This window comes from Tamandua tetradactyla, chromosome 20 (genome assembly GCF_023851605.1).
Source record: "Tamandua tetradactyla isolate mTamTet1 chromosome 20, mTamTet1.pri, whole genome shotgun sequence".
Classification (NCBI taxonomy): domain Eukaryota; kingdom Metazoa; phylum Chordata; class Mammalia; order Pilosa; family Myrmecophagidae; genus Tamandua; species Tamandua tetradactyla.
The window spans coordinates 61,549,496-61,565,139 of NC_135346.1; the positions used below are offsets into that span (position 1 = coordinate 61,549,496).

General features: G+C 40.2%; 1 pseudogene; it reads right to left on the bottom strand.

Moving 5' to 3' along the window:
• Positions 1-3,256: 3,256 nt before the first annotated feature.
• LOC143664372 (putative olfactory receptor 2W6 pseudogene) lies at positions 3,257-13,234 on the bottom strand (annotated as a pseudogene).
• Positions 13,235-15,644: the final 2,410 nt, after the last annotated feature.

The following is a 15,644-nucleotide window of genomic DNA, read 5'->3' on the forward strand; positions in this document are numbered from 1 at the left end:
TAGAGCTCAATCTGGTAGGGATGACAAAGAAACCCCTAGGAAATTGACCCCTCAGAGGCCCAACCCAGACATAAACACACTAAACTTTTTAATGACCCACTTCCACAGTGCGCAGTTTGTTAGCAAAAGCTTAATGAGCACTTCTGTTCCCAGGGACCCCTGTCTCAAGGGCACAATAAATTTGAATTGATTATTTTCATGGGATTTGTTCCTTCAGTCTTAAAATAATGATTATTGAGACTTATCTATCTAATTTGAAATAAGCTGTGCTGAGTACCAACTCATGTTACTAAAATTGAACATTTCAGCCCCTCTTCCAACTTGTTCCTTCCCCATTCAGAAATGCAAATCACGCTTCTGGGATTAAATTTAGGTTTCTCTCTCTCAATTATTTCTCACTTCCAATCAAATCCCAAATGCTGGGAATTCTATTATTCTAATATCTACAAAATATGCTTCCTCTTCCTCATCAAAACTCTAATTTCCTTAATTAAATTCTCATTACTTCTCACTTGGATCATTGAAATGCTTTTAATCCTTTTCCTGTCTAGGACATACTTTGAATTAAAGCAAATGATCTGCCTAAAACGTATCCTAATTGTTTTAGTTTCCGTGCCTGCTCAAGCAAATACCATGAAATGGGAGTTTAATAGCTCACAGATTTGAAGTTAGGAAAAAGTCTAAACCAAAGCCTCATCAAGGCGATGCTTTCTCTCCCAAGACTCTGGTGTTCTGGGGCAGGATGTTGCAATCCTTGGTCCTTAGTTTGTCACATGGCAAAGCACATGACAGCATCCCCCAGGTTCTCCCTTCTCTTCCAGTTCCATGGATGTTCAGTTTCTGGCTGCTCCCTCTGTGGCTTTCTTTCTCTGTGCCTGAATTTCATTCTCTTATAAAGGACCCCAGTAATAGGATTAAGACCCATTCTGATTGGGGTGGCCACACCTTAACTGAAGTAACCTCATCAAAAAGTTGTACTTCAACGGATCCACACCCATAGGAAGGGGTTAAGTTTAAGAGTATGATTTCTGGAGTACATACACTTCCAAACCATCATATGAGTGATGTCACTTTCTTTCCTAAATACATTTATTTCCTCTCCATGTCGGAGAAGATACTAAGTTTCCCAGCTTACTATTAAGAGAGGATGTTTAACGAACTGCCTCTTGCCTGTGCTTCCATGTTTGTCCATGATCCTTTCACTATTCCACTAAGGATCCTATACCAAAGCACATCAAACTAATGAACTTGAAATACTATCACCTCTTTGTCTTTGCATACACTTTTTGTTCTTTATTGTAGCACCTTCATCCCATTCTTTCACTTTCTAACTTATTTATCCTTCAAGACTCAAAACAGTCATCTCTTTTGGGAAATTTGAATTTCAATAACCAAATCAACGGCCCACATCATTTGTCTCCTAGCACATTGTCAAAGTCAGTTTACATTGTACTTTCCTTTAAGTCTTTCGTATATGCATCTCCGTTGTCATAGGTATTCAGTAAATATTTGCTGAATGAATAAGGAAAAAATGAATGAAATGACCTATGATTAATGAGGTTATAACTAATTATTACTCATTATCAATATCACTAACTACTTTCTCAAACCAGAGTTTGGAGCATTAGATATATTATCATATGAATATTTGTAATAAATCACATACTTTTGTACTATAAAATTATAGATTATAAGCTTATTATTAATAAACATATTTTTCAAATGAGCTGTTATTTATCCATCACTGTGTCAAGTATTCTTGGAGAAAAAAAATATTAGAAAATGTCATAGTCTCTTACCTTAAGACTTTCTAATTTATCTAAATTCTTAATTATTTTAAATGGTGTATGAGTTCATCTCTGCAGATCCTGTGTTACCAAAAGATTGTTCCATATGCAAATTCCCACTAGAATCAGATATTTTTTCTTCATCTGAAATTATCCTGAGGTTATATCCATCAGCCTTGTGCTCGGTGGCTGTAGCCCATATTTGGAGCTCTGTTTTCTCCATGCTCCCCCAAAAGCCAAGAGGGTAGAAGAATCTGCCAGAGGTGAAAGAGATTGACTTCCTTTTGAAAGGGATCTAGAGTTGTAGAATGACTGATGGGGATCGATGGAAATAGATAGGGTCATGCTAGCATGTACTGATTACCTTTGATGTGAGAAGAGAGAACCAGATAACTTTAGTATTGGAAAGATTGTCATAGGCCTTCAAGGAATTCTCAAATTTTTCAAAGCATGGACTACAGCCATGCTGTAATATAAAGCAAGTATGTACTGGAGGTAGATACCCAGGTTTTGGTTACATGCCTGCCTTAGAAACAGCCACTATGTTTTTGTATTTAAAATTAAATCTTGGAGACTAATTTCCAGGGACCCTTATTCACTCATCTTGAGAGCAAGATTAATATGGCTTTGCCTCATCAGGGAAGGAGTTGTGAAGGTGAAGAAAGTCATGTCATTTGGGGCCTGGTAAGACTGATTGGCAGAGGGGGAGACAAGAGGACTGAGGATAGCACAGACTCGCCGCTCCCCCTTCTCTTACTCACTCCCACCCACTGCACCTGGCCCTGGAAAAAACCAGCACTGCCTCACCCCGCAGAAATAGACATAACCTCTACGCCAACACTGGCTGGCATTTGGTTTCTCATATTCTGCTACAAAGGATTTTTTTTATAAATATTAAAATTTAAAATATATATATATATTTATTAATTAATGGAAAAAAAGAAATTAACACAACATTTAGAAATCATACCATTCTACATATGCAATCAGTAATTCTTAACATCATCACATAGATGCATGATCATCGTTTCTTAGTACATTTGCATCGGTTTAGAGGAACTAGCAACACAACAGAAAAAGGTATAGAATGTTAATATAGAGAAAAGAAATAAAAGTAATAATAATAGTAAAAACAAAACAAAACAACAAAAAACCCTATAGCTCAGATGCAGCTTCATTCAGTGTTTTAACATGATTACTTTACAATTAGGTATTATTGTGCTGTCCATTTTTGAGTTTTTGTATCTAGTCCTGCTGCACAGTCTGTATCCCTTCAGCTCCAATTACCCATTATCTTACCCTGTTTCTAACTCCTGCTGAACTCTGTTACCAATGACATATTCCAAGTTTATTCTCGAGTGTCGATTCACATCATTGGGACCATACAGTATTTGTCTTTTAGTTTTTGGCTAGACTCACTCAGCATAATGTTCTCTAGGTCCATCCATGTTATTACATGCTTCATAAGTTTATCCTGCCTTAAAGCTGCATAATATTCCATCGTATGTATATACCACAGTTTGTTTAGCCACTCGTCTGTTGATGGACATTTTGGCTGTTTCCATCTCTTTGCAATTGTAAATAACACTGCTATAAACATTGGTGTGCAAATGTCTGTTTGAGTTTTTGCCCTTAATTCCTTTGAGTAGATTCCCAGCAATGGTATTGCTGGGTCGTATGGCAGTTCTATATTCAGCTTTTTGAGGAACCGCCAAACTGCCTTCCACAGTGGTTGCACCCTTTGACATTCCCACCAACAGTGGATAAGTGTGCCTCTTTCACCGCATCCTCTCCAGCACTTGTCATTTTCTGTTTTGTTGATAATGGCCATTCTGGTGGGTGTGAGATGATATCTCATTGTGGTTTTGATTTGCATTTCTCTAATGGCCAGGGACATTGAGCATCTCTTCATGTGCCTCTTGGCCACCCGTATTTCCTCTTCTGGTAGGTGTCTGTTCAAGTCTTTTTCCCATTTTGTAATTGGGTTGGCTGTCTTTTTGTTGTTGAGTTGAACAATCTCTTTATAAATTCTGGATACTAGAACTTTATCTGATATGTCATTTCCAAATATTATCTCCCATTGTGTAGGCTGTCTTTCTACTTTCTTGATGAAGTTCTTTGATGCACAAAAGTGTTTAATTTTGAGGAGCTCCCATTTATTTATTTCCTTCTTCAGTGCTCTTGCTTTAGGTTTAAGGTCCATAAAACCTCCTCCAATTGTAAGATTCATAAGATATCTCCCTACATTTTCCTCTAACTGTTTTATGGTCTTAGACCTAATGTTTAGATCTTTGATCCATTTTGAGTTAACTTTTGTATAAGGTGTGAGATACGGGTCTTCTTTCATTCTCTTGCATATGGATATCCAGTTCTCTAGGCACCATTTATTGAAGAGACTGTTCTGTCCCAGGTGAGTTGGCTTGACTGCGTTATCAAAGATTAAATGTCCATAGATGAGAGGGTCTATTTCTGAGCACTCTATTCAATTCCATTGGTCAATATATCTATCTTTATGCCAATACCATGCTGTTTTGACCACTGTGGCTTCATAATATGCCTTAAAGTCCGGCAGCATGAGACCTCCAGCTTCGGTTTTTTTCCTCAAGATGTTTTTAGCAATTCGGGGCACCCTGCCCTTCCAGATAAATTTGCTTATTGGTTTTTCTAATTCTGAAAAATAAGTTGTTGGGATTTTGATTGGTATTGCATTGAATCTGTAGATCAGTTTAGGTAGGATTGACATCTTAACTATATTTAGTCTTCCAATCCATGAACACGGTATGCCCTTCCATCTATTTAGGTCTTCTGTGATTTCTTTTAGCAGTTTTTTGTAGTTTTCTTTATATAGGTTTTTTGTCTCTTTAGTTAAATTTATTCCTAGTATTTTATTCTTTTAGTTGCAATTGTAAATGGGATTCGTTTCTTGATTTCCCCCTCAGCTTGTTCATTACTAGTGTATAGAAATGCTACAGATTTTTGAATGTTGATCTTGTAACCTGCTACTTTGCTATACTCATTTATTAGCTCTAGTAGTTTTGTTGTGGATTTTTCTGGGTTTTCGACGTATAGTATCATATCGTCTGCAAACAGTGATAGTTCCACTTCTTCCTTTCAATTCTGATGCCCTGTATTTCTTTCTCCTGTCTAATTGCTTTGGCTAGAACCTCCAACACAATGTTGAACAATAGTGGCGACAGTGGACATCCTTTTCCCGCTCCCGATCCTAGGGGGAAAGTTTTCAATTTTTTCCCATTGAGGATGATATTAGCTGTGGGTTTTTCATATATTCCCTCTATCATTTTAAGGACGTTCCCTTGTATTCCTATCCTTTGAAGTGTTTTCAACAGGAAAGGATGTTGAATCTTGCCAAATGCCTTCTCTGCATCAATTGAGATGATCATGTGATTTTTCTGCTTTGATTTGTTGATATGGTGTACTACATTAATTGATCCTCTCATGTTGAACCATCCCTGCACACCTGGGACGAATCCTACTTGGTCATAATGTATAATTCTTTCAATGTGTTGTTGGATACGATTTGCTAGAATTTTATTGAGGATTTTTGCATCTATATTCATTAGAGAGATCAGCCTGTAGTTTTCTTTTCTTGTAATATCTTTGCCTGGTTTTGGTATGAGGGTGATGTTGGCTTCATAGAATGAATTAGGTAGTTTTCCGTCCACTTCGATTTTTTTGAAGAGTTTGAGGAGAGTTGGTACTAATTCTTTCTGGAATGTTTGATAGAATTCACATGTGAAGCCGTCTGGTCCTGGACTTTTCTTTTTAGGGAGCTTTTGAATGACTAATTCAATCTCTTTACTTGTGATTGGTTTGTTGAGGTCATCTATTTCTTCTTGAGTCAAAGTTGGTTGTTCATGTCTTTCCAGGAACCCGTCCATTTCATCTAAGTTGTTGTATTTATTAGCGGAAAGTTGTTCATAGTATCCTGTTATTACCTCCTTTATTTCTGTGAGGTCAGTAGTTATGTCTCCTCTTCCATTTCTGATCTTATTTATTTGCATCCTCTCTCTTCTCCTTTTTGTCAATCTTGCTAAGGGCCCATCAATCTTATTGATTTTCTCATAGAACCAACTTCTGGTCTTATTGATTTTCTCTATTGTTTTCAATTTCATTTATTTCTGCTCTGATCTTTGTTATTTCTTTCCTTTTGCTTGCTTTGGGATTAGTTTGCTGTTCTTTCTCCAGTTCTTCCAAGTGGACAGTTAATTCCTGCATTTTTGCCTTTTCTTCTTTTCTGATATAGGCATTTAGGGCAATAAATTTCCCTCTTAGCACTGCCTTTGCTGCATCCCATAGGTTTTGATATGTTGTGTTTTCATTTTCATTCATCTTGAGGTATCTGCTAATTTCTCTTGCAATTTCTTCTTTGACCCCCTCATTGTTTAAGAGTGTGTTGTTGAGCCTCCACGTATTTGTGAATTTTCTGGCACTCCGCCTATTATTGATTTCCAACTTCATTCCTTTATGATCCAAGAAAGTGTTGTGTATGATTTCAATCTTTTTAAATTTGTTAAGACTTGCTTTGTGACCCAGCATATGGTCTATCTTTGAGAATGATCCATGGGCACTTGAAAAAAAGGTGTATCCTGCTGTTGTGGGATGTAATGTCCTATAAATGTCTGTTAAGTCTAGCTCCTTTATAGTAATATTCAGATTCTCTATTTCTTTATTGATCCTCTGTCTAGATGGTCTGTCCATTGATGAGAGTGGTGAATTGAAGTCTCCAACTATTATGGTATATGTGTCTATTTCCCTTTTCAGTGTTTGCAGTGTATTCTTCACGTATTTTGGGGCATTCTGGTTTGGTGCGCAAATATTTATGATTGTTATGTCTTCTTGTTTAATTGTTCCTTTTATTAGCAGATAGTGTCCTTCTTTGTCTCTTTTAACTGTTTTACATTTGAAGTCTAATTTGTTGGATATTAGTATAGCCACTCCTGCTCTTTTCTGGTTGTTATTTGCATGAAATATCTTTTCCCAACCTTTCACTTTCAACCTATGTTTATCTTTGGGTCTAAGATGTGTTTCCTGTAGACAGAATATCGAAGGATCCTGTTTTTTAATCCATTCTGCCAATCTATGTCTTTTGATTGGGGAATTCAGTCCATTGACATTTAGTGTTATTACTGTTTGGATAATATTTTCCTCTAACATTTTGCCTTTTGTATTATGTATATCATATCTGACTTTCCTTCTTTCTACACTCTTCTCCATACCTCTCTCTTCTGTCTTTTTGTATCTGACTCTAGTGCTCCCTTTAGTATTTCTTGCAGAGCTGGTCTCTTGGTCACAAATTCTCTCAGTGACTTTTTGTCTGAGAATGTTTTAATTTCTCCCTCATTTTTGAAGGACGATTTTGCTGGACATAGGAGTCTTGGTTGGCAGTTTTTCTCTTTTAGTAATTTAAATATATCATCCCACTGTCTTCTAGCTTCCGTGGTTTCTGCGGAGAAATCTACACATAGTCTTACTGGGTTTCCCTTGTATGTGATGGATTGTTTTTCTCTTGCTGCTTTCAATATCCTCTCTTTCTCTTTGACCTCTGACATTCTAACTAGTAAGTGTCTTGGAGAACGCTTATTTGGGTCTAATCTCTTTGGGGTGCACTGCACTTCTTGGATCTGTAATTTTAGGTCTTTCATAAGAGTTGGGAAATTTTCAGTGATAATTTCTTCCATTAGTTTTTCTCCTCCTTTTCCCTTCTCTTCTCCTTCTGGGACACCCACAACACGTATATTTGTGCGGTTCATATTGTCCTTGAGTTCCCTGATACCCTGTTCAAATTTTTCCATTCTTTTTCCTATAGTTTCTGTTTCTTTTTGGAATTCAGATGTTCCATCCTCCAAATCACTAATTCTATCTTCTGTCTCTTTAAATCTATCATTGTAGGTATCCATTGTTTTTTCCATCTTTTCTACTTTATCCTTCACTTCCATAAGTTCTGTGATTTGTTTTTTCAGTTTTTCTATTTCTTCTTTATGTTCAGCCCATGTCTTCTTCATGTCCTCCCTCAATTTATCGATTTCGTTTTTGAAGAGGTTTTCCATTTCTGTTCGTATATTCAGCATTAGTTGTTTCAGCTCCTATATCTCATTTGAACTATTGGTCTGTTCCTTTGACTGGGTCATATTTTCAATTTTCTGAGTGTGATCCATTATCCTCTGCTGGCGTCTGGGCATTTAGTCAGACTTCCCTGGGTGTTGGACCCAACAGCCTGAAAGATCCTTCTGTGAAATCTCTGGGTTCTGTCTTTCCTATCCTGCCCAGTAGGTGGCGCTCGTGGCACACGTTTGTCTGTGGGTTCCACCAGCAAAAGGTGCTGTGGGTCCTTTAACCTTGGAAAACTCTCGCCCTGGGAGAGGTTCGCCAGCCGAAGAGGCTTGGAAGAGTGCCAGCCGGCCCGGGGGTCTGAATGCCAGGAGGGTCGCCGGCCACCACAGCCCGGGAGAACACCCGACCGAATTTCCTAGTCAGCCCAGGGCGCCAAGCGTGGCGGGAGGGCGCCAGCTGACGCGGCCTGGGAAAGTGCACCGTTCCCAGCTGGACCGGGGAGTCACGTGTTTGGAAGGGACTCCCTGGTCACCGTTCTCCGCGGTCTGGGGATTTCCGACCCAACTCTCTCAGTTGGTCCGGGAGGCCTCGCGTGGTGGGGGCGCCAGCTGCTGCTGCCCGAGGGGACCGCCTGCCCAATTCTGCCAGCTGGCCTGGGAAAGAGGAAGGGAGGGACTCTGGCCGCTTGCCGTCCCGCCCGGGAAAGCTCGCGCCCCTTGGTGATCTCCCCGGAGCTGGTTCTCCCAGACAGTCAACTGTTCCAGGATGGGGTACGCCATCCCTTTGATCTCCGTCGTGGCTCCGGGAGCTGCTCTGTATCGTCTCCACTCCTCCAGTAGCTGTTCTGGAGGAGGAAAGGTGAGGGTGGCAAGGCTGTCGAGGACGGTGGCGGAGGAGCTGGTGGAGGCGCAGAGGGCACGGTGGTGGTTGGAGAGCTGCCGGAGCAGGAGGAGAAAGGGAAGGATAAGATGGCGGATGGAGCGCCGGAGCAGGAGGGGAAAGAGAAGGGCAAGATGGTGGCGGGAGGGCCGCCGGTGGAGAAAGAGGGAGAGGAGGGCTGGCTGGCTGGCGGCGGGAGTGCCGCCCGCGAAGAAAGAGGGAGAGGAGGGCTGGCTGGCGGCAGGAGCGCTGCCCATGGAGAAAGAGCTACAAAGGATTTTGGCAGAAATTTTCTTAGCTTATTGTCTTAAAAATGAATGGACAAAATTATTTGAGTGTTTCAGTCCAAGAAGTTAATAAATGGAGTCCTATCAATGGACACACATCTGCCTCACTATCTTCTATCCTTCTTCCATCTCATGCTCTTAGACTTCAGTCTCTGGGACCTGACTCAGAAGAGTTTGTCAGCACCAGTCCAAGCAATAGGAAATTCAGCCTCTATAACACACCTCCTTAGCCTCACTTTTATTAGCTGAAGAATGTTACTAGTGTTTACTTCTCAGAGTTATTATAGAGAATTATAATATATAAAGGGGTGAGCACAGTGCCATACTAAGTGTTCAATAATTTCTACTTGTTATCGTTATGATCTTATTAGCTGAAATGTTATTAAATTTTCAGAAATATGGGTTGTATATGATCATTATCATAAATACCCTTGTAATGCCAATCACCTCAAAAGAAAGCACGTTTGCACCTTTAGAGACAGTTTGTCATAGAGCTTTGGGGTAAAGGCTTCTATAAATATATATGAATGGTACTGAAACTAGAAACTGAAGTATCACTTCCCCATGTATCTTCCCAAAAAGGATTAAATCAGCAGCAAGAAAGAAAGACACAATTGAAAGATACTTTTCTCTCATGTTAAGAAGTGCATTGTCATTCTGGTCCAGTATACTGTTCTCTTCTGAAGTTGGTGAAGTGAGTCAGCATCTTCATGTCTACTCAACTATGGGGTACCAAGGAGGTCCAAAGAGTTATCCTGAAAGGTTGGATGCAAGACCCCAGATCACAGTGCATTTCAAGGCAAATGCAAACATGGTTTATCTGCTGATCCCAGGTGAATACTCCTCCAGTGAAGTTTTACTTTTCTAGTGCCTTTGTACCCAAGACTTAGGACCATTTGCAGTCAATCCCACTCCTCCTGCTACTGCCAGAAACAAACTCTGTATAAGACTGAAATATGTATTTCTATATACTTTTTCTTTTCTTTCTGCTTTTCAAAAATACTTTTACATATTGTCAGAATCTGCAATCTCATGTTCTAGCGGAAATCTTTGAACAAATCTTTTCTTACTTACCTTACCTGATTTAACCTCTGCAACAACCTGAAAAATAAAGATTATCCCCATTTTATAGATGAAAATGCTTGGCTCCAAGAGCTAACTAAGATGATAAATAAGTTCCAAACCCAGACATGAATAATATCATCTCTCATGCTTGATCAATAGCATCCCTTAAGTCCAGTAAAGTTGGCCCTATAATCTGTGGGAAGTTACTTGAATGATTTGAGGGATTGGGTTTAGAGATATCTAAGACAATGATTTCCAAAGACTATTATCATCAATAACACCTAGAAAGTTTTTGTAAAACAAAGATGTGTGGACTCCACCTGGAGATTCTGGTTCAAGAGGTCAAAGAAGTTCTTTAAAATCTGTACCTTAAGTGTCAGAGATTCCCCCTCACAAAGCTGGCAATGAGCTGGCAATCTCCCCGTAACAACAACCCTCATCCACGGCCTGCGTGATTGATGGAGAAACCACAGCCTGTGTGCTGGAGCAGCCCCAATTCCTCCCAAGGACAGCAAAGACGCCCAAGGGCTCCTTATTGGCCTTTGAACCTCTCACCTGTAACCAAGCCCCACTACCTATCCAAAAATGCCATCTCTCCGTACCCTAATTCCCCACAAATCATAAAATAGCCCACAAGCGATACTAACCCCTCCTTGTCCCACATAAGACAGTGTATATAATGCTGTACAACTCTCCCAGAGGTGGGCTGAAGTCTATTCTTCAGACCCCTTCTGCTGAGAGAGCTTCTCAATAAACTTCCCGCCTGCAATCATCAGTCTCCACATCCCAGCGTGTGCTGTCTCTCCTGACAGCAAGGGATTCTGATATACAACCAAGTGTTCTAGTTTGCTAGCTGCCAGAATGCAATATACCAGAAATGGAAATGTCTTTTAAAAAGGGAATTTAATAAGTTGCTAGTTTACAGTTCTAAGGCCAAGATAATGTCCCAATCAAAACAAGTCTATATAAATGTCCAATTTAAGGCATCCGGGGAAAGATACCTTGGTTCAAGAAAGCTGACGACGTTCAATGTTTCTCTCTCAGCTAGAAGGGCACATGGCGAACATGGTGGCATCTGCTGGCTTTCATGTGGCTCTACCAAAAGGGACTCTCTCCAGAATGTTTCCTCTTTTAAAAGGATTCCAGCAAGCAACTCCATCTTCAGTGGGTGGAGACACACCTCCATGGAAATCATCTAATCAAAAGTTACCACCCACAATTGGGTGGGTCACATCTTCATGGAAACAATCAAAATGTTCCCACCCAGCAATATTGAATAAGGATCAAAGGGCATGGCTTTTCTGGGGTCCACCACAGATTCAGACCGGCACACCAGCTTTTAGAAATGTTTCTCTTAGGAACTTCTAATTCCAAAATACATTGATTTTATAAGATTGTCTACCAAAGTGTTTTGGGGGGTGGGTTAATTAATCTGAATAATGGACAGCTCTCCTTGAATAGGAATATTTACAGCTGGTTAAAGTAATATGTTAAGGAGACAAAAGTTAATTCCATCTCAATGAATGTCATTTGTTTTTTTCTTTCCAAAGGCTTGTACTTCTAAATCTAGCCAGCCATCTTGTAAACTTTTGGGCTAAAAAGGTCACTTAGAGTGGGCAAATGATTCTGAGCAAATTCTTCCTTCTTTTTTTCCTTCCTTAAAAAAAATAACTCAAAAAACACTCCTCATCCACAGAGAACCAATCTACGTCTAGGACAGGGTGCTATGATTTTACTGATGTTAACTCATCCCTCTCAGGGAAACAACTACAATCATAAAGGGATTTTGAGAGGAGACAACCTGTGTTGCCTCACTTTTTATTTGAAATTTGGTAAAATTGCCTTCCGAATTCGCAATGACTTTGTGTGCTTTGATCTAGTTCTACAGTGTTCTGCCATTATGAAAATAGCCCAAATATGGGCAAAATGCAAAGTAAACCAGTGAAACCCTAAAGATGATATTTAAGGAAGGCAATTCACATCCAAATGGCAGAAGATGAGGTTATACTCAAAAGCATTGTGTTGGTCTGGGTTCACTCTTTCCACATAGTTACTGAGGTATACAATATGTGTATATTGTATATGTATATTGACATATACAATATGTACGTACAATATGTATATATATGCGTATACAATATGTATATTGACATACACAACCTCAGGAAATCATCTCTATTATCCCAGTGTTCCCTTACTTTAGATTCCCTCCACTCCTCTCTCCCTCCTCAGAAGCTTTTGCATTGCCCCTTTCATGTCCTTGTTCCTCAGTGTGTAGATGAGGGGATTGATACTGGGAGTGACAATGGTGTGGAAGAGAGTGAGAAACTTGCCCTGATCTTGAGAGTAGCTGTTGGCTGGCTGCAAGTACATGTAGATGATGGTTCCATAGAAGAGGGAGACCACCATTAGGTGAGAAGAACAAGTGTTGAAAGCCTTTTTGCATCCTGCTGCTGACTTGACCCTCAACACAGCAGCAGCAATCATGCCATAGGAGATAAGGATGAGAGAGAGGGGTACCAGGAGAAGGGCAACCCCCAAGGCAAAGGCAAAAGCTTCCACCAATGTGGTGTCTTTGGAAGATATGGCAATGAGAGCGGGCATCTCACAGAGAAAATGGTCCACCCTGTGATGTCCACAACAGGAGAGATGCATCGTCTGGGGACACATGACAAAGGAGTTTAGGAAACCGCAGCACCAGGACACAGCCATCAACTGAAGGCAAAGACGTGGGTGCATGACCACTGTGTAGTGAAGGGGCCGGCAGACGGCCACATAGTGGTCATAGGACATGACGGCCAGGAGGACACACTCAGTTGAACCCAACACCATGTAGATGTAGAGTTGAGCCACACATCCATGATAGGTGATAGACTTCTCTGGACCCCAAAGATTCCATAGAAGCTGGGGAACAATGCTGGTTGTAAAGCAGAGGTCCAAAAAAGAGAGGTTCCCGAGAAAGAAGTACATGGGTGTGTGGAGCCTGGCATCCGTGATTGACAAGAGGATTATCGCAGAGTTGCCCACCAGTGTCATGATGTAGAAGACCAAGATGAAAGCAAAAAGAATTATCTCCAGGTGGGGCCGATCAGAAAAACCCACCAGGATAAATGCCTAGAGGTAGCTGTCATTATCCCTTCCCATAATCATCACCAAGGACTATAGAGAAACAAAAGAGACATTGGGTAAGCAAGCAAATGAAGCATATCCAGTGCTCTCCAATTTCTGTTTACGTGTCTGTGACGTTAAAAAACCATTTACCCTTTCATTACTTTCTTTCGCAAACCATTATTGACGCCTTTTGTATGCAAAGCAGTGTGCCTGTGGCCTCTGAAAGATAGAGGATGAATGAACTGTGGAGCAGCCCTCCATATGAATAATGAATGTAAATAATGACAAAGAAGGAGAAAGAAAAGGTGCTTTTAAAAACGATATGTTGGGGATGCAAGAGTAGTTCAGGGGTAGAATTCTCACCTGCCATGTGGGAGACCCGGGTTTGAGTCCCTGTCCATGCACTTCCCAAAAAAGCAAACAAAAATTCAAGAAATGGTGCTGCAATAACAGGATACTCACATGGAAAAATAATGAAATGTGACCTGCCATACAGCATACAAAAAAAAACAAAGAAAAAATGATATGTTAAAAGGCTGGGAATTTTGTAAATTTTCTCCAGTTGATAAGGGAATCCCCCGTAGAGGGTTTGACCCTGGGGGTTGGGTGTGAGAATTGTTTTTTGTTGTTTTTCAAATATGAAGTAAGAATTTCACATGTGTAAGATTGAGCAAAATATATTACAAGAAATCTAATACGCAAAGGCATGTATGAACAAATTTATTGGTGATGCATAGGTAATCCTGAAATTCAATAACTTTGACCTTAGAAGAAATATATGATTGGTTCTATGTTTTAAAGAAATAGGTTTGACAATTAAAGTCTATGTAGCTTGAGATCCAGTTTATCTCTCTATGTTCCGGTTTTAATTTGTGCAAAATGGAAAGGAGGCTGGATATCCTCCGAGTCTCCATCTCGCTTCCATCAATGACTGATGGCCTTGCATACATATCCCCCTGAGCCCTTTCAGCTCTGCACAGTCTCCATACTTGCAAAGTCCAAGACAAGGGCTTTGATGGGGATGCTTTTATATAATGGAAATGCCCACCTAAGTTTGTATCAGCTGTGGTAATAGCAAATAACATCTGGGCAACTCACAAGAGATAAGCAGTAAGAACAAGAGGATGGAAAGGTTCTTGCAAGATGTGTGTCTCCATGTGGTTACTATCACAACCTGCCATGCCTGACAGTGGAGAAGTTAGAAATTTTATCCAGGTGGAGTTACAGGTGGGACTCCAGACACAGGGCCATCAGAGGAGTCACAAAAGGGGGAGTACTTGCCAGGGAGACGTCCCCATACACACTTTAATGGTAGTGATTATGTGGAATGACCTACACTCCCATATACTTAGGCCCATTACACTTTCACCAATATTCAGAGATCTACAGAGACTCCCATGAATGGTCATGAGAAGCTGCAAAAATTGTCCATAAATAGATCCTGACTCTTTAGCCAAAATTGCAAATGCATCATTAGTTGTCTATTTAAAATGGATGGTTTTCCAATGTTTTATTATCTTATTCCAAGATGTTCCAATGCTCAACCTTATGTCTATTAACCAGAGATGACACATCTCCATTTTAGCCAACAGGCATTTCAAGTGTAAACCATTGACTGTTTTATCATATCTTCTTATACATATCTTTAGTTCAGAATCATGAAATTACGCAGGATAAAACTGCTGAAGATGTTTTAACACCTGTAGTAGTTTAACTACCACATAACACTAAAAATGCACAATAATTTTGAAAAATTTGTCGTAAAGAAATAAAATTGCATTAATGCATTCAGCTTGATTTTCTGAACAAAGGTTGTTCTCAAACCTGCACAAATCCATGAATCAGAACAAGCTGAAGAACCTGATGCTAACTGAACAGGATTTACCAATACCATCTAACAGAGCTATTTTTGTCCAGCTCAGGTACACAGGGCATCCTAAAGAATGATTACCCTCCCACATTTACAACACTATAAATATTTCACACAGACTTTGTATGTATGGTTTCAGACCATTCTCACAACAGCGCTGCGAGGTGGGCAGACCAAGCATTATGATCTCCATGTTAGAGACGAGCACCAGCAATGGTAGAGAGGGCGAAAGAACAGCCAGTGCTTGTGCATGACAGCTTAATATCAGAGCAAGTTCCATAAACACAGACCTACCTGAGAGCTACAAGTTCCTTTTCACTTTGCTCCTATCTTTTTTGTCTTAATCCATCATTATGACAAATTTCCAGGGAGAAAGTTGTGATCCTTTGCAGCATTGCCAAGGGCGGCTTGTATTAACTGATTTATCACCTTCTCGGAACAGAGCACAGAAGTTTGCTTTACAAATTGACTAATGAGCATGCAATGAGAGTGAATCCAGGGCCAGGGATGATGACTAGGGATGCCACTTGGATTGGCCCAGCTAGGAACAGGGAAGCAGGTAGAACACAATCT